At 45.4% G+C, this 17,702-nt stretch overlaps 18 non-coding genes across 18 annotated transcripts; all 18 read left to right on the top strand.

Moving 5' to 3' along the window:
• Positions 1-395: 395 nt before the first annotated feature.
• On the top strand, positions 396-510 carry LOC146774684 (U5 spliceosomal RNA). The gene has a single exon (XR_014974208.1). It is a non-coding gene; the product is annotated as a U5 spliceosomal RNA (small nuclear RNA).
• Positions 511-1,398: 888 nt separating this feature from the next.
• Positions 1,399-1,513, top strand: LOC146774683 (U5 spliceosomal RNA). The gene has a single exon (XR_014972819.1). It is a non-coding gene; the product is annotated as a U5 spliceosomal RNA (small nuclear RNA).
• An 852-nt stretch (positions 1,514-2,365) lies between these two features.
• Positions 2,366-2,480, top strand: LOC146774682 (U5 spliceosomal RNA). Its single transcript, XR_014973601.1, has one exon. It is a non-coding gene; the product is annotated as a U5 spliceosomal RNA (small nuclear RNA).
• Positions 2,481-3,320: 840 nt separating this feature from the next.
• Positions 3,321-3,435, top strand: LOC146774681 (U5 spliceosomal RNA). The gene has a single exon (XR_014972818.1). It is a non-coding gene; the product is annotated as a U5 spliceosomal RNA (small nuclear RNA).
• An 852-nt stretch (positions 3,436-4,287) lies between these two features.
• On the top strand, positions 4,288-4,402 carry LOC146774680 (U5 spliceosomal RNA). The gene has a single exon (XR_014974207.1). It is a non-coding gene; the product is annotated as a U5 spliceosomal RNA (small nuclear RNA).
• Positions 4,403-5,290: 888 nt separating this feature from the next.
• LOC146774679 (U5 spliceosomal RNA) lies at positions 5,291-5,405 on the top strand. Its single transcript, XR_014972817.1, has one exon. It is a non-coding gene; the product is annotated as a U5 spliceosomal RNA (small nuclear RNA).
• Positions 5,406-6,257: 852 nt separating this feature from the next.
• On the top strand, positions 6,258-6,372 carry LOC146774678 (U5 spliceosomal RNA). Its single transcript, XR_014974206.1, has one exon. It is a non-coding gene; the product is annotated as a U5 spliceosomal RNA (small nuclear RNA).
• Positions 6,373-7,260: 888 nt separating this feature from the next.
• LOC146774677 (U5 spliceosomal RNA) lies at positions 7,261-7,375 on the top strand. The gene has a single exon (XR_014972816.1). It is a non-coding gene; the product is annotated as a U5 spliceosomal RNA (small nuclear RNA).
• Positions 7,376-8,227: 852 nt separating this feature from the next.
• On the top strand, positions 8,228-8,342 carry LOC146774676 (U5 spliceosomal RNA). Its single transcript, XR_014972814.1, has one exon. It is a non-coding gene; the product is annotated as a U5 spliceosomal RNA (small nuclear RNA).
• An 852-nt stretch (positions 8,343-9,194) lies between these two features.
• On the top strand, positions 9,195-9,309 carry LOC146774675 (U5 spliceosomal RNA). The gene has a single exon (XR_014974526.1). It is a non-coding gene; the product is annotated as a U5 spliceosomal RNA (small nuclear RNA).
• An 852-nt stretch (positions 9,310-10,161) lies between these two features.
• Positions 10,162-10,276, top strand: LOC146774674 (U5 spliceosomal RNA). Its single transcript, XR_014974750.1, has one exon. It is a non-coding gene; the product is annotated as a U5 spliceosomal RNA (small nuclear RNA).
• Positions 10,277-11,164: 888 nt separating this feature from the next.
• On the top strand, positions 11,165-11,279 carry LOC146774673 (U5 spliceosomal RNA). The gene has a single exon (XR_014973600.1). It is a non-coding gene; the product is annotated as a U5 spliceosomal RNA (small nuclear RNA).
• An 852-nt stretch (positions 11,280-12,131) lies between these two features.
• On the top strand, positions 12,132-12,246 carry LOC146774672 (U5 spliceosomal RNA). The gene has a single exon (XR_014974205.1). It is a non-coding gene; the product is annotated as a U5 spliceosomal RNA (small nuclear RNA).
• An 888-nt stretch (positions 12,247-13,134) lies between these two features.
• LOC146774671 (U5 spliceosomal RNA) lies at positions 13,135-13,249 on the top strand. The gene has a single exon (XR_014972813.1). It is a non-coding gene; the product is annotated as a U5 spliceosomal RNA (small nuclear RNA).
• An 852-nt stretch (positions 13,250-14,101) lies between these two features.
• Positions 14,102-14,216, top strand: LOC146774670 (U5 spliceosomal RNA). Its single transcript, XR_014974412.1, has one exon. It is a non-coding gene; the product is annotated as a U5 spliceosomal RNA (small nuclear RNA).
• An 853-nt stretch (positions 14,217-15,069) lies between these two features.
• LOC146774669 (U5 spliceosomal RNA) lies at positions 15,070-15,184 on the top strand. The gene has a single exon (XR_014972812.1). It is a non-coding gene; the product is annotated as a U5 spliceosomal RNA (small nuclear RNA).
• Positions 15,185-16,059: 875 nt separating this feature from the next.
• LOC146774668 (U5 spliceosomal RNA) lies at positions 16,060-16,174 on the top strand. The gene has a single exon (XR_014974411.1). It is a non-coding gene; the product is annotated as a U5 spliceosomal RNA (small nuclear RNA).
• An 853-nt stretch (positions 16,175-17,027) lies between these two features.
• On the top strand, positions 17,028-17,142 carry LOC146774667 (U5 spliceosomal RNA). The gene has a single exon (XR_014972811.1). It is a non-coding gene; the product is annotated as a U5 spliceosomal RNA (small nuclear RNA).
• The last annotated feature ends 560 nt before the right edge of the window (positions 17,143-17,702 follow it).

Below are 17,702 nucleotides of genomic sequence, written 5' to 3'. Positions count from 1 at the left end.
AGGTTTAATGAAAGTACGTGTGAAAAAGGCACATACGGTGCATGGCTATGTGTAGAGCGTGTTGAAAGCGTAAAATGGCTAGGGGACAAAAGGCCTACAGTGCCACTTAACTAAAAGCCTGATTCACATTTCCTGTTCCCCTTCCCCAGCAGCCCCGACAACTCCTAATGAGCTGAGGTGAGTACAAAAGAAATTTGCATATTCCCAGACATACACATGTGAACAGTCCACCTTTTTGTACCTTGAGCAGAGACTTTGAAATGTTGGCCTGTTTTGCCCACCGGCCTGGTTCTCGCCCTCTTTCTTAGAGCCTGAAAATACCTTTCAGGTCCTCACCCTCGCAATGACAGGGTCTTTGATGTGGCGCCACTTACCCTAGAGAGCTATATTGTCACTTACTCTGGTTTCTCTTCAAAACGAAAATATCTTTCGCCTTTTACTAAAGATTTCCGTGGAGAGGAACATTTAAGAGTTTATTCAATTTTTTTAAGCCTTGCCACAGGTGAGGCTGTTTATCATTTGTTTAAAAGAAAAGCATTAGAAGTTGGGGAATATCCAGCAATTGTCTGCTGCTTTTTTGGGGGACATGAGTTTGGTGTTTTATTCCTGAGCTCTCTGCTTGCTCATTTGCATAAACAGAGTGCAGGAGAGGTGCCTCATGGGAAAGAGCTTGTGCAGTGCATGAGATTGCTTTTCTTGACTGACTTGAAACTACACGATCGCAGGCAGTATATTTTCTTATCTCCCAAAGATCCTGCTGCCAGATCCCAGAGGTCACCCTCCTTTTTAAAGGTGGGACCAAGACTCATGCTGTGCTTTTCATAGGGCTTGCCCGTTATTTGTGCCCGTTGGAGGTGCCCTGAGAGGTCGCCAATCCTGAGTCCGCTTCCTCTCAGGTAGACTTGAAGGGGCACGTCAGACTTGTTTCACGTGTCTCCAGCCTAGACAGATATATCCTTCTATATTCAGGTTTAATGAAAGTACGTGTGAAAAAGACACATACGGTGCATGGCTATGTGTAGAGCACAGTGGTGGCTCTGAGCATATCGATTGGAGGGATGGTGTTGAAAGCGTAAAATGGCTAGGGGACAAAAGGCATACAGTGCCACTTAACTAAAAGCCTGATTCACATTTCCTGTTCCCCTTCCCCAGCAGCCCCGACAACTCCTAATGAGCTGAGGTGAGTACAAAAGAAATTTGCATATTCCCAGACATACACATGTGAACAGTCCACCTTTTTGTACCTTGAGCAGAGACTTTGAAATGTTGGCCTGTTTTGCCCACCGGCCTGGTTCTCGCCCTCTTTCTTAGAGCCTGAAAATACCTTTCAGGTCCTCACCCTCGCAATGACAGGGTCTTTGATGTGCCGCCACTTACCCTAGAGAGCTATATTGTCACTTACTCTGGTTTCTCTTCAAAACGAAAAAATCTTTCGCCTTTTACTAAAGATTTCCGTGGAGAGGAACATTTAAGAGTTTATTCAATTTTTTTAAGCCTTGCCACAGGTGAGGCTGTTTATCATTTGTTTAAAAGAAAAGCATTAGAAGTTGGGGAATATCCAGCAATTGTCTGCTGCTTTTTTGGGGGACATGAGTTTGGTGTTTTATTCCTGAGCTCTCTGCTTGCTCATTTGCATAAACAGAGTGCAGGAGAGGTGCCTCATGGGAAAGAGCTTGTGCAGTGCATGAGATTGCTTTTCTTGACTGACTTGAAACTTCACGATCGCAGGCAGTATATTTTCTTATCTCCCAAAGATCCTGCTGCCAGATCCCAGAGGTCACCCTCCTTTTTAAAGGTGGGACCAAGACTCATGCTGTGCTTTTCATAGGGCTTGCCCGTTATTTGTGCCCGTTGGAGGTGCCCTGAGAGGTCGCCAATCCTGAGTCAGCTTCCTCTCAGGTAGACTTGAAGGGGCACGTCAGACTTGTTTCACGTGTCTCCAGCCTAGACAGATATATCCTTCTATATTCAGGTTTAATGAAAGTACGTGTGAAAAAGGCACATACGGTGCATGGCTATGTGTAGAGCGTGTTGAAAGCGTAAAATGGCTAGGGGACAAAAGGCCTACAGTGCCACTTAACTAAAAGCCTGATTCACATTTCCTGTTCCCCTTCCCCAGCAGCCCCGACAACTCCTAATGAGCTGAGGTGAGTACAAAAGAAATTTGCATATTCCCAGACATACACATGTGAACAGTCCACCTTTTTGTACCTTGAGCAGAGACTTTGAAATGTTGGCCTGTTTTGCCCACCGGCCTGGTTCTCGCCCTCTTTCTTAGAGCCTGAAAATACCTTTCAGGTCCTCACCCTCGCAATGACAGGGTCTTTGATGTGCCGCCACTTACCCTAGAGAGCTATATTGTCACTTACTCTGGTTTCTCTTCAAAACGAAAAAATCTTTCGCCTTTTACTAAAGATTTCCGTGGAGAGGAACATTTAAGAGTTTATTCAATTTTTTTAAGCCTTGCCACAGATGAGGCTGTTTATCATTTGTTTAAAAGAAAAGCATTAGAAGTTGGGGAATATCCAGCAATTGTCTGCTGCTTTTTTGGGGGACATGAGTTTGGTGTTTTATTCCTGAGCTCTCTGCTTGCTCATTTGCATAAACAGAGTGCAGGAGAGGTGCTTCATGGGAAAGAGCTTGTGCAGTGCATGAGATTGCTTTTCTTGACTGACTTGAAACTTCACGATCGCAGGCAGTATATTTTCTTATCTCCCAAAGATCCTGCTGCCAGATCCCAGAGGTCACCCTCCTTTTTAAAGGTGGGACCAAGACTCATGCTGTGCGTTTCATAGGGCTTGCCCGTTATTTGTGCCCGTTAGAGGTCGCCAATCCTTAGTCAGCTTCCTCTCAGGTAGACTTGAAGGGGCACGTCAGACTTGTTTCACGTGTCTCCAGCCTAGACAGATATATCCTTCTATATTCAGGTTTAATGAAAGTACGTGTGAAAAAGGCACATACGGTGCATGGCTATGTGTAGAGCGTGTTGAAAGCGTAAAATGGCTAGGGGACAAAAGGCCTACAGTGCCACTTAACTAAAAGCCTGATTCACATTAGCTGTTCCCCTTCCCCAGCAGCCCCGACAACTCCTAATGAGCTGAGGTGAGTACAAAAGAAATTTGCATATTCCCAGACATACACATGTGAACAGTCCACCTTTTTGTACCTTGAGCAGAGACTTTGAAATGTTGGCCTGTTTTGCCCACCGGCCTGGTTCTCGCCCTCTTTCTTAGAGCCTGAAAATACCTTTCAGGTCCTCACCCTCGCAATGACAGGGTCTTTGATGTGCCGCCACTTACCCTAGAGAGCTATATTGTCACTTACTCTGGTTTCTCTTCAAAACGAAAAAATCTTTCGCCTTTTACTAAAGATTTCCGTGGAGAGGAACATTTAAGAGTTTATTCAATTTTTTTAAGCCTTGCCACAGGTGAGGCTGTTTATCATTTGTTTAAAATAAAAGCATTAGAAGTTGGGGAATATCCAGCAATTGTCTGCTGCTTTTTTGGGGGACATGAGTTTGGTGTTTTATTCCTGAGCTCTCTGCTTGCTCATTTGCATAAACAGAGTGCAGGAGAGGTGCCTCATGGGAAAGAGCTTGTGCAGTGCATGAGATTGCTTTTCTTGACTGACTTGAAACTTCACGATCGCAGGCAGTATATTTTCTTATCTCCCAAAGATCCTGCTGCCAGATCCCAGAGGTCACCCTCCTTTTTAAAGGTGGGACCAAGACTCATGCTGTGCTTTTCATAGGGCTTGCCCGTTATTTGTGCCCGTTCGAGGTGCCCTGAGAGGTCGCCAATCCTGAGTCAGCTTCCTCTCAGGTAGACTTGAAGGGGCACGTCAGACTTGTTTCACGTGTCTCCAGCCTAGACAGATATATCCTTCTATATTCAGGTTTAATGAAAGTACGTGTGAAAAAGGCACATACGGTGCATGGCTATGTGTAGAGCGTGTTGAAAGCGTAAAATGGCTAGGGGACAAAAGGCCTACAGTGCCACTTAACTAAAAGCCTGATTCACATTTCCTGTTCCCCTTCCCCAGCAGCCCCGACAACTCCTAATGAGCTGAGGTGAGTACAAAAGAAATTTGCATATTCCCAGACATACACATGTGAACAGTCCACCTTTTTGTACCTTGAGCAGAGACTTTGAAATGTTGGCCTGTTTTGCCCACCGGCCTGGTTCTCGCCCTCTTTCTTAGAGCCTGAAAATACCTTTCAGGTCCTCACCCTCGCAATGACAGGGTCTTTGATGTGGCGCCACTTACCCTAGAGAGCTATATTGTCACTTACTCTGGTTTCTCTTCAAAACGAAAATATCTTTCGCCTTTTACTAAAGATTTCCGTGGAGAGGAACATTTAAGAGTTTATTCAATTTTTTTAAGCCTTGCCACAGGTGAGGCTGTTTATCATTTGTTTAAAAGAAAAGCATTAGAAGTTGGGGAATATCCAGCAATTGTCTGCTGCTTTTTTGGGGGACATGAGTTTGGTGTTTTATTCCTGAGCTCTCTGCTTGCTCATTTGCATAAACAGAGTGCAGGAGAGGTGCCTCATGGGAAAGAGCTTGTGCAGTGCATGAGATTGCTTTTCTTGACTGACTTGAAACTACACGATCGCAGGCAGTATATTTTCTTATCTCCCAAAGATCCTGCTGCCAGATCCCAGAGGTCACCCTCCTTTTTAAAGGTGGGACCAAGACTCATGCTGTGCTTTTCATAGGGCTTGCCCGTTATTTGTGCCCGTTGGAGGTGCCCTGAGAGGTCGCCAATCCTGAGTCCGCTTCCTCTCAGGTAGACTTGAAGGGGCACGTCAGACTTGTTTCACGTGTCTCCAGCCTAGACAGATATATCCTTCTATATTCAGGTTTAATGAAAGTACGTGTGAAAAAGGCACATACGGTGCATGGCTATGTGTAGAGCACAGTGGTGGCTCTGAGCATATCGATTGGAGGGATGGTGTTGAAAGCGTAAAATGGCTAGGGGACAAAAGGCATACAGTGCCACTTAACTAAAAGCCTGATTCACATTTCCTGTTCCCCTTCCCCAGCAGCCCCGACAACTCCTAATGAGCTGAGGTGAGTACAAAAGAAATTTGCATATTCCCAGACATACACATGTGAACAGTCCACCTTTTTGTACCTTGAGCAGAGACTTTGAAATGTTGGCCTGTTTTGCCCACCGGCCTGGTTCTCGCCCTCTTTCTTAGAGCCTGAAAATACCTTTCAGGTCCTCACCCTCGCAATGACAGGGTCTTTGATGTGCCGCCACTTACCCTAGAGAGCTATATTGTCACTTACTCTGGTTTCTCTTCAAAACGAAAAAATCTTTCGCCTTTTACTAAAGATTTCCGTGGAGAGGAACATTTAAGAGTTTATTCAATTTTTTTAAGCCTTGCCACAGGTGAGGCTGTTTATCATTTGTTTAAAAGAAAAGCATTAGAAGTTGGGGAATATCCAGCAATTGTCTGCTGCTTTTTTGGGGGACATGAGTTTGGTGTTTTATTCCTGAGCTCTCTGCTTGCTCATTTGCATAAACAGAGTGCAGGAGAGGTGCCTCATGGGAAAGAGCTTGTGCAGTGCATGAGATTGCTTTTCTTGACTGACTTGAAACTTCACGATCGCAGGCAGTATATTTTCTTATCTCCCAAAGATCCTGCTGCCAGATCCCAGAGGTCACCCTCCTTTTTAAAGGTGGGACCAAGACTCATGCTGTGCTTTTCATAGGGCTTGCCCGTTATTTGTGCCCGTTCGAGGTGCCCTGAGAGGTCGCCAATCCTGAGTCAGCTTCCTCTCAGGTAGACTTGAAGGGGCACGTCAGACTTGTTTCACGTGTCTCCAGCCTAGACAGATATATCCTTCTATATTCAGGTTTAATGAAAGTACGTGTGAAAAAGGCACATACGGTGCATGGCTATGTGTAGAGCGTGTTGAAAGCGTAAAATGGCTAGGGGACAAAAGGCCTACAGTGCCACTTAACTAAAAGCCTGATTCACATTTCCTGTTCCCCTTCCCCAGCAGCCCCGACAACTCCTAATGAGCTGAGGTGAGTACAAAAGAAATTTGCATATTCCCAGACATACACATGTGAACAGTCCACCTTTTTGTACCTTGAGCAGAGACTTTGAAATGTTGGCCTGTTTTGCCCACCGGCCTGGTTCTCGCCCTCTTTCTTAGAGCCTGAAAATACCTTTCAGGTCCTCACCCTCGCAATGACAGGGTCTTTGATGTGGCGCCACTTACCCTAGAGAGCTATATTGTCACTTACTCTGGTTTCTCTTCAAAACGAAAATATCTTTCGCCTTTTACTAAAGATTTCCGTGGAGAGGAACATTTAAGAGTTTATTCAATTTTTTTAAGCCTTGCCACAGGTGAGGCTGTTTATCATTTGTTTAAAAGAAAAGCATTAGAAGTTGGGGAATATCCAGCAATTGTCTGCTGCTTTTTTGGGGGACATGAGTTTGGTGTTTTATTCCTGAGCTCTCTGCTTGCTCATTTGCATAAACAGAGTGCAGGAGAGGTGCCTCATGGGAAAGAGCTTGTGCAGTGCATGAGATTGCTTTTCTTGACTGACTTGAAACTACACGATCGCAGGCAGTATATTTTCTTATCTCCCAAAGATCCTGCTGCCAGATCCCAGAGGTCACCCTCCTTTTTAAAGGTGGGACCAAGACTCATGCTGTGCTTTTCATAGGGCTTGCCCGTTATTTGTGCCCGTTGGAGGTGCCCTGAGAGGTCGCCAATCCTGAGTCCGCTTCCTCTCAGGTAGACTTGAAGGGGCACGTCAGACTTGTTTCACGTGTCTCCAGCCTAGACAGATATATCCTTCTATATTCAGGTTTAATGAAAGTACGTGTGAAAAAGGCACATACGGTGCATGGCTATGTGTAGAGCACAGTGGTGGCTCTGAGCATATCGATTGGAGGGATGGTGTTGAAAGCGTAAAATGGCTAGGGGACAAAAGGCATACAGTGCCACTTAACTAAAAGCCTGATTCACATTTCCTGTTCCCCTTCCCCAGCAGCCCCGACAACTCCTAATGAGCTGAGGTGAGTACAAAAGAAATTTGCATATTCCCAGACATACACATGTGAACAGTCCACCTTTTTGTACCTTGAGCAGAGACTTTGAAATGTTGGCCTGTTTTGCCCACCGGCCTGGTTCTCGCCCTCTTTCTTAGAGCCTGAAAATACCTTTCAGGTCCTCACCCTCGCAATGACAGGGTCTTTGATGTGCCGCCACTTACCCTAGAGAGCTATATTGTCACTTACTCTGGTTTCTCTTCAAAACGAAAAAATCTTTCGCCTTTTACTAAAGATTTCCGTGGAGAGGAACATTTAAGAGTTTATTCAATTTTTTTAAGCCTTGCCACAGGTGAGGCTGTTTATCATTTGTTTAAAAGAAAAGCATTAGAAGTTGGGGAATATCCAGCAATTGTCTGCTGCTTTTTTGGGGGACATGAGTTTGGTGTTTTATTCCTGAGCTCTCTGCTTGCTCATTTGCATAAACAGAGTGCAGGAGAGGTGCCTCATGGGAAAGAGCTTGTGCAGTGCATGAGATTGCTTTTCTTGACTGACTTGAAACTTCACGATCGCAGGCAGTATATTTTCTTATCTCCCAAAGATCCTGCTGCCAGATCCCAGAGGTCACCCTCCTTTTTAAAGGTGGGACCAAGACTCATGCTGTGCTTTTCATAGGGCTTGCCCGTTATTTGTGCCCGTTCGAGGTGCCCTGAGAGGTCGCCAATCCTGAGTCAGCTTCCTCTCAGGTAGACTTGAAGGGGCACGTCAGACTTGTTTCACGTGTCTCCAGCCTAGACAGATATATCCTTCTATATTCAGGTTTAATGAAAGTACGTGTGAAAAAGGCACATACGGTGCATGGCTATGTGTAGAGCGTGTTGAAAGCGTAAAATGGCTAGGGGACAAAAGGCCTACAGTGCCACTTAACTAAAAGCCTGATTCACATTTGCTGTTCCCCTTCCCCAGCAGCCCCGACAACTCCTAATGAGCTGAGGTGAGTACAAAAGAAATTTGCATATTCCCAGACATACACATGTGAACAGTCCACCTTTTTGTACCTTGAGCAGAGACTTTGAAATGTTGGCCTGTTTTGCCCACCGGCCTGGTTCTCGCCCTCTTTCTTAGAGCCTGAAAATACCTTTCAGGTCCTCACCCTCGCAATGACAGGGTCTTTGATGTGCCGCCACTTACCCTAGAGAGCTATATTGTCACTTACTCTGGTTTCTCTTCAAAACGAAAAAATCTTTCGCCTTTTACTAAAGATTTCCGTGGAGAGGAACATTTAAGAGTTTATTCAATTTTTTTAAGCCTTGCCACAGGTGAGGCTGTTTATCATTTGTTTAAAAGAAAAGCATTAGAAGTTGGGGAATATCCAGCAATTGTCTGCTGCTTTTTTGGGGGACATGAGTTTGGTGTTTTATTCCTGAGCTCTCTGCTTGCTCATTTGCATAAACAGAGTGCAGGAGAGGTGCCTCATGGGAAAGAGCTTGTGCAGTGCATGAGATTGCTTTTCTTGACTGACTTGAAACTTCACGATCGCAGGCAGTATATTTTCTTATCTCCCAAAGATCCTGCTGCCAGATCCCAGAGGTCACCCTCCTTTTTAAAGGTGGGACCAAGACTCATGCTGTGCTTTTCATAGGGCTTGCCCGTTATTTGTGCCCGTTCGAGGTGCCCTGAGAGGTCGCCAATCCTGAGTCAGCTTCCTCTCAGGTAGACTTGAAGGGGCACGTCAGACTTGTTTCACGTGTCTCCAGCCTAGACAGATATATCCTTCTATATTCAGGTTTAATGAAAGTACGTGTGAAAAAGGCACATACGGTGCATGGCTATGTGTAGAGCGTGTTGAAAGCGTAAAATGGCTAGGGGACAAAAGGCCTACAGTGCCACTTAACTAAAAGCCTGATTCACATTTGCTGTTCCCCTTCCCCAGCAGCCCCGACAACTCCTAATGAGCTGAGGTGAGTACAAAAGAAATTTGCATATTCCCAGACATACACATGTGAACAGTCCACCTTTTTGTACCTTGAGCAGAGACTTTGAAATGTTGGCCTGTTTTGCCCACCGGCCTGGTTCTCGCCCTCTTTCTTAGAGCCTGAAAATACCTTTCAGGTCCTCACCCTCGCAATGACAGGGTCTTTGATGTGCCGCCACTTACCCTAGAGAGCTATATTGTCACTTACTCTGGTTTCTCTTCAAAACGAAAAAATCTTTCGCCTTTTACTATAGATTTCCGTGGAGAGGAACATTTAAGAGTTTATTCAATTTTTTTAAGCCTTGCCACAGGTGAGGCTGTTTATCATTTGTTTAAAAGAAAAGCATTAGAAGTTGGGGAATATCCAGCAATTGTCTGCTGCTTTTTTGGGGGACATGAGTTTGGTGTTTTATTCCTGAGCTCTCTGCTTGCTCATTTGCATAAACAGAGTGCAGGAGAGGTGCCTCATGGGAAAGAGCTTGTGCAGTGCATGAGATTGCTTTTCTTGACTGACTTGAAACTTCACGATCGCAGGCAGTATATTTTCTTATCTCCCAAAGATCCTGCTGCCAGATCCCAGAGGTCACCCTCCTTTTTAAAGGTGGGACCAAGACTCATGCTGTGCTTTTCATAGGGCTTGCCCGTTATTTGTGCCCGTTCGAGGTGCCCTGAGAGGTCGCCAATCCTGAGTCAGCTTCCTCTCAGGTAGACTTGAAGGGGCACGTCAGACTTGTTTCACGTGTCTCCAGCCTAGACAGATATATCCTTCTATATTCAGGTTTAATGAAAGTACGTGTGAAAAAGGCACATACGGTGCATGGCTATGTGTAGAGCGTGTTGAAAGCGTAAAATGGCTAGGGGACAAAAGGCCTACAGTGCCACTTAACTAAAAGCCTGATTCACATTTCCTGTTCCCCTTCCCCAGCAGCCCCGACAACTCCTAATGAGCTGAGGTGAGTACAAAAGAAATTTGCATATTCCCAGACATACACATGTGAACAGTCCACCTTTTTGTACCTTGAGCAGAGACTTTGAAATGTTGGCCTGTTTTGCCCACCGGCCTGGTTCTCGCCCTCTTTCTTAGAGCCTGAAAATACCTTTCAGGTCCTCACCCTCGCAATGACAGGGTCTTTGATGTGGCGCCACTTACCCTAGAGAGCTATATTGTCACTTACTCTGGTTTCTCTTCAAAACGAAAATATCTTTCGCATTTTACTAAAGATTTCCGTGGAGAGGAACATTTAAGAGTTTATTCAATTTTTTTAAGCCTTGCCACAGGTGAGGCTGTTTATCATTTGTTTAAAAGAAAAGCATTAGAAGTTGGGGAATATCCAGCAATTGTCTGCTGCTTTTTTGGGGGACATGAGTTTGGTGTTTTATTCCTGAGCTCTCTGCTTGCTCATTTGCATAAACAGAGTGCAGGAGAGGTGCCTCATGGGAAAGAGCTTGTGCAGTGCATGAGATTGCTTTTCTTGACTGACTTGAAACTACACGATCGCAGGCAGTATATTTTCTTATCTCCCAAAGATCCTGCTGCCAGATCCCAGAGGTCACCCTCCTTTTTAAAGGTGGGACCAAGACTCATGCTGTGCTTTTCATAGGGCTTGCCCGTTATTTGTGCCCGTTGGAGGTGCCCTGAGAGGTCGCCAATCCTGAGTCCGCTTCCTCTCAGGTAGACTTGAAGGGGCACGTCAGACTTGTTTCACGTGTCTCCAGCCTAGACAGATATATCCTTCTATATTCAGGTTTAATGAAAGTACGTGTGAAAAAGGCACATACGGTGCATGGCTATGTGTAGAGCACAGTGGTGGCTCTGAGCATATCGATTGGAGGGATGGTGTTGAAAGCGTAAAATGGCTAGGGGACAAAAGGGCTACAGTGCCACTTAACTAAAAGCCTGATTCACATTTCCTGTTCCCCTTCCCCAGCAGCCCCGACAACTCCTAATGAGCTGAGGTGAGTACAAAAGAAATTTGCATATTCCCAGACATACACATGTGAACAGTCCACCTTTTTGTACCTTGAGCAGAGACTTTGAAATGTTGGCCTGTTTTGCCCACCGGCCTGGTTCTCGCCCTCTTTCTTAGAGCCTGAAAATACCTTTCAGGTCCTCACCCTCGCAATGACAGGGTCTTTGATGTGCCGCCACTTACCCTAGAGAGCTATATTGTCACTTACTCTGGTTTCTCTTCAAAACGAAAAAATCTTTCGCCTTTTACTAAAGATTTCCGTGGAGAGGAACATTTAAGAGTTTATTCAATTTTTTTAAGCCTTGCCACAGATGAGGCTGTTTATCATTTGTTTAAAAGAAAAGCATTAGAAGTTGGGGAATATCCAGCAATTGTCTGCTGCTTTTTTGGGGGACATGAGTTTGGTGTTTTATTCCTGAGCTCTCTGCTTGCTCATTTGCATAAACAGAGTGCAGGAGAGGTGCCTCATGGGAAAGAGCTTGTGCAGTGCATGAGATTGCTTTTCTTGACTGACTTGAAACTTCACGATCGCAGGCAGTATATTTTCTTATCTCCCAAAGATCCTGCTGCCAGATCCCAGAGGTCACCCTCCTTTTTAAAGGTGGGACCAAGACTCATGCTGTGCGTTTCATAGGGCTTGCCCGTTATTTGTGCCCGTTAGAGGTGCCCTGAGAGGTCGCCAATCCTGAGTCAGCTTCCTCTCAGGTAGACTTGAAGGGGCACGTCAGACTTGTTTCACGTGTCTCCAGCCTAGACAGATATATCCTTCTATATTCAGGTTTAATGAAAGTACGTGTGAAAAAGGCACATACGGTGCATGGCTATGTGTAGAGCGTGTTGAAAGCGTAAAATGGCTAGGGGACAAAAGGCCTACAGTGCCACTTAACTAAAAGCCTGATTCACATTTGCTGTTCCCCTTCCCCAGCAGCCCCGACAACTCCTAATGAGCTGAGGTGAGTACAAAAGAAATTTGCATATTCCCAGACATACACATGTGAACAGTCCACCTTTTTGTACCTTGAGCAGAGACTTTGAAATGTTGGCCTGTTTTGCCCACCGGCCTGGTTCTCGCCCTCTTTCTTAGAGCCTGAAAATACCTTTCAGGTCCTCACCCTCGCAATGACAGGGTCTTTGATGTGGCGCCACTTACCCTAGAGAGCTATATTGTCACTTACTCTGGTTTCTCTTCAAAACGAAAATATCTTTCGCCTTTTACTAAAGATTTCCGTGGAGAGGAACATTTAAGAGTTTATTCAATTTTTTTAAGCCTTGCCACAGGTGAGGCTGTTTATCATTTGTTTAAAAGAAAAGCATTAGAAGTTGGGGAATATCCAGCAATTGTCTGCTGCTTTTTTGGGGGACATGAGTTTGGTGTTTTATTCCTGAGCTCTCTGCTTGCTCATTTGCATAAACAGAGTGCAGGAGAGGTGCCTCATGGGAAAGAGCTTGTGCAGTGCATGAGATTGCTTTTCTTGACTGACTTGAAACTACACGATCGCAGGCAGTATATTTTCTTATCTCCCAAAGATCCTGCTGCCAGATCCCAGAGGTCACCCTCCTTTTTAAAGGTGGGACCAAGACTCATGCTGTGCTTTTCATAGGGCTTGCCCGTTATTTGTGCCCGTTGGAGGTGCCCTGAGAGGTCGCCAATCCTGAGTCCGCTTCCTCTCAGGTAGACTTGAAGGGGCACGTCAGACTTGTTTCACGTGTCTCCAGCCTAGACAGATATATCCTTCTATATTCAGGTTTAATGAAAGTACGTGTGAAAAAGGCACATACGGTGCATGGCTATGTGTAGAGCACAGTGGTGGCTCTGAGCATATCGATTGGAGGGATGGTGTTGAAAGCGTAAAATGGCTAGGGGACAAAAGGCCTACAGTGCCACTTAACTAAAAGCCTGATTCACATTTCCTGTTCCCCTTCCCCAGCAGCCCCGACAACTCCTAATGAGCTGAGGTGAGTACAAAAGAAATTTGCATATTCCCAGACATACACATGTGAACAGTCCACCTTTTTGTACCTTGAGCAGAGACTTTGAAATGTTGGCCTGTTTTGCCCACCGGCCTGGTTCTCGCCCTCTTTCTTAGAGCCTGAAAATACCTTTCAGGTCCTCACCCTCGCAATGACAGGGTCTTTGATGTGCCGCCACTTACCCTAGAGAGCTATATTGTCACTTACTCTGGTTTCTCTTCAAAACGAAAAAATCTTTCGCCTTTTACTAAAGATTTCCGTGGAGAGGAACATTTAAGAGTTTATTCAATTTTTTTAAGCCTTGCCACAGGTGAGGCTGTTTATCATTTGTTTAAAAGAAAAGCATTACAAGTTGGGGAATATCCAGCAATTGTCTGCTGCTTTTTTGGGGGACATGAGTTTGGTGTTTTATTCCTGAGCTCTCTGCTTGCTCATTTGCATAAACAGAGTGCAGGAGAGGTGCCTCATGGGAAAGAGCTTGTGCAGTGCATGAGATTGCTTTTCTTGACTGACTTGAAACTTCACGATCGCAGGCAGTATATTTTCTTATCTCCCAAAGATCCTGCTGCCAGATCCCAGAGGTCACCCTCCTTTTGAAAGGTGGGACCAAGACTCATGCTGTGCTTTTCATAGGGCTTGCCCGTTATTTGTGCCCGTTGGAGGTGCCCTGAGAGGTCGCCAATCCTGAGTCCGCTTCCTCTCAGGTAGACTTGAAGGGGCACGTCAGACTTGTTTCACGTGTCTCCAGCCTAGACAGATATATCCTTCTATATTCAGGTTTAATGAAAGTACGTGTGAAAAAGGCACATACGGTGCATGGCTATGTGTAGAGCGTGTTGAAAGCGTAAAATGGCTAGGGGACAAAAGGCCTACAGTGCCACTTAACTAAAAGCCTGATTCACATTTCCTGTTCCCCTTCCCCAGCAGCCCCGACAACTCCTAATGAGCTGAGGTGAGTACAAAAGAAATTTGCATATTCCCAGACATACACATGTGAACAGTCCACCTTTTTGTACCTTGAGCAGAGACTTTGAAATGTTGGCCTGTTTTGCCCACCGGCCTGGTTCTCGCCCTCTTTCTTAGAGCCTGAAAATACCTTTCAGGTCCTCACCCTCGCAATGACAGGGTCTTTGATGTGGCGCCACTTACCCTAGAGAGCTATATTGTCACTTACTCTGGTTTCTCTTCAAAACGAAAAAATCTTTCGCTTTTTACTAAAGATTTCCGTGGAGAGGAACATTTAAGAGTTTATTCAATTTTTTTAAGCCTTGCCACAGGTGAGGCTGTTTATCATTTGTTTAAAAGAAAAGCATTACAAGTTGGGGAATATCCAGCAATTGTCTGCTGCTTTTTTTGGGGGACATGAGTTTGGTGTTTTATTCCTGAGCTCTCTGCTTGCTCATTTGCATAAACAGAGTGCAGGAGAGGTGCCTCATGGGAAAGAGCTTGTGCAGTGCATGAGATTGCTTTTCTTGACTGACTTGAAACTTCACGATCGCAGGCAGTATATTTTCTTATCTCCCAAAGATCCTGCTGCCAGATCCCAGAGGTCACCCTCCTTTTTAAAGGTGGGACCAAGACTCATGCTGTGCTTTTCATAGGGCTTGCCCGTTATTTGTGCCCGTTAGAGGTGCCCTGAGAGGTCGCCAATCCTGAGTCAGCTTCCTCTCAGGTAGACTTGAAGGGGCACGTCAGACTTGTTTCACGTGTCTCCAGCCTAGACAGATATATCCTTCTATATTCAGGTTTAATGAAAGTACGTGTGAAAAAGGCACATACGGTGCATGGCTATGTGTAGAGCGTGTTGAAAGCGTAAAATGGCTAGGGGACAAAAGGCCTACAGTGCCACTTAACTAAAAGCCTGATTCACATTTCCTGTTCCCCTTCCCCAGCAGCCCCGACAACTCCTAATGAGCTGAGGTGAGTACAAAAGAAATTTGCATATTCCCAGACATACACATGTGAACAGTCCACCTTTTTGTACCTTGAGCAGAGACTTTGAAATGTTGGCCTGTTTTGCCCACCGGCCTGGTTCTCGCCCTCTTTCCTAGAGCCTGAAAATACCTTTCAGGTCCTCACCCTCGCAATGACAGGGTCTTTGATGTGCCGCCACTTACCCTAGAGAGCTATATTGTCACTTACTCTGGTTTCTCTTCAAAACGAAAAAATCTTTCGCCTTTTACTAAAGATTTCCGTGGAGAGGAACATTTAAGAGTTTATTCAATTTTTTTAAGCCTTGCCACAGGTGAGGCTGTTTATCATTTGTTTAAAAGAAAAGCATTAGAAGTTGGGGAATATCCAGCAATTGTCTGCTGCTTTTTTGGGGGACATGAGTTTGGTGTTTTATTCCTGAGCTCTCTGCTTGCTCATTTGCATAAACAGAGTGCAGGAGAGGTGCCTCATGGGAAAGAGCTTGTGCAGTGCATGAGATTGCTTTTCTTGACTGACTTGAAACTACACGATCGCAGGCAGTATATTTTCTTATCTCCCAAAGATCCTGCTGCCAGATCCCAGAGGTCACCCTCCTTTTTAAAGGTGGGACCAAGACTCATGCTGTGCTTTTCATAGGGCTTGCCCGTTGGAGGTGCCCTGAGAGGTCGCCAATCCTGAGTCCGCTTCCTCTCAGGTAGACTTGAAGGGGCACGTCAGACTTGTTTCACGTGTCTCCAGCCTAGACAGATATATCCTTCTATATTCAGGTTTAATGAAAGTACGTGTGAAAAAGGCACATACGGTGCATGGCTATGTGTAGAGCACAGTGGTGGCTCTGAGCATATCGATTGGAGGGATGGTGTTGAAAGCGTAAAATGGCTAGGGGACAAAAGGCCTACAGTGCCACTTAACTAAAAGCCTGATTCACATTTCCTGTTCCCCTTCCCCAGCAGCCCCGACAACTCCTAATGAGCTGAGGTGAGTACAAAAGAAATTTGCATATTCCCAGACATACACATGTGAACAGTCCACCTTTTTGTACCTTGAGCAGAGACTTTGAAATGTTGGCCTGTTTTGCCCACCGGCCTGGTTCTCGCCCTCTTTCTTAGAGCCTGAAAATACCTTTCAGGTCCTCACCCTCGCAATGACAGGGTCTTTGATGTGGCGCCACTTACCCTAGAGAGCTATATTGTCACTTACTCTGGTTTCTCTTCAAAACGAAAAAATCTTTCGCTTTTTACTAAAGATTTCCGTGGAGAGGAACATTTAAGAGTTTATTCAATTTTTTTAAGCCTTGCCACAGGTGAGGCTGTTTATCATTTGTTTAAAAGAAAAGCATTACAAGTTGGGGAATATCCAGCAATTGTCTGCTGCTTTTTTTGGGGGACATGAGTTTGGTGTTTTATTCCTGAGCTCTCTGCTTGCTCATTTGCATAAACAGAGTGCAGGAGAGGTGCCTCATGGGAAAGAGCTTGTGCAGTGCATGAGATTGCTTTTCTTGACTGACTTGAAACTTCACGATCGCAGGCAGTATATTTTCTTATCTCCCAAAGATCCTGCTGCCAGATCCCAGAGGTCACCCTCCTTTTTAAAGGTGGGACCAAGACTCATGCTGTGCTTTTCATAGGGCTTGCCCGTTATTTGTGCCCGTTCGAGGTGCCCTGAGAGGTCGCCAATCCTGAGTCAGCTTCCTCTCAGGTAGACTTGAAGGGGCACGTCAGACTTGTTTCACGTGTCTCCAGCCTAGACAGATATATCCTTCTATATTCAGGTTTAATGAAAGTACGTGTGAAAAAGGCACATACGGTGCATGGCTATGTGTAGAGCGTGTTGAAAGCGTAAAATGGCTAGGGGACAAAAGGCCTACAGTGCCACTTAACTAAAAGCCTGATTCACATTTCCTGTTCCCCTTCCCCAGCAGCCCCGACAACTCCTAATGAGCTGAGGTGAGTACAAAAGAAATTTGCATATTCCCAGACATACACATGTGAACAGTCCACCTTTTTGTACCTTGAGCAGAGACTTTGAAATGTTGGCCTGTTTTGCCCACCGGCCTGGTTCTCGCCCTCTTTCTTAGAGCCTGAAAATACCTTTCAGGTCCTCACCCTCGCAATGACAGGGTCTTTGATGTGCCGCCACTTACCCTAGAGAGCTATATTGTCACTTACTCTGGTTTCTCTTCAAAACGAAAAAATCTTTCGCCTTTTACTAAAGATTTCCGTGGAGAGGAACATTTAAGAGTTTATTCAATTTTTTTAAGCCTTGCCACAGGTGAGGCTGTTTATCATTTGTTTAAAAGAAAAGCATTACAAGTTGGGGAATATCCAGCAATTGTCTGCTGCTTTTTTGGGGGACATGAGTTTGGTGTTTTATTCCTGAGCTCTCTGCTTGCTCATTTGCATAAACAGAGTGCAGGAGAGGTGCCTCATGGGAAAGAGCTTGTGCAGTGCATGAGATTGCTTTTCTTGACTGACTTGAAACTTCACGATCGCAGGCAGTATATTTTCTTATCTCCCAAAGATCCTGCTGCCAGATCCCAGAGGTCACCCTCCTTTTTAAAGGTGGGACCAAGACTCATGCTGTGCTTTTCATAGGGCTTGCCCGTTATTTGTGCCCGTTGGAGGTGCCCTGAGAGGTCGCCAATCCTGAGTCCGCTTCCTCTCAGGTAGACTTGAAGGGGCACGTCAGACTTGTTTCACGTGTCTCCAGCCTAGACAGATATATCCTTCTATATTCAGGTTTAATGAAAGTACGTGTGAAAAAGGCACATACGGTGCATGGCTATGTGTAGAGCGTGTTGAAAGCGTAAAATGGCTAGGGGACAAAAGGCCTACAGTGC

The sequence above is a fragment of the Triturus cristatus genome, chromosome 12 (genome assembly GCF_964204655.1).
Source record: "Triturus cristatus chromosome 12, aTriCri1.1, whole genome shotgun sequence".
Classification (NCBI taxonomy): domain Eukaryota; kingdom Metazoa; phylum Chordata; class Amphibia; order Caudata; family Salamandridae; genus Triturus; species Triturus cristatus.
This window is presented reverse-complemented; position numbering and strand designations above follow the sequence as displayed.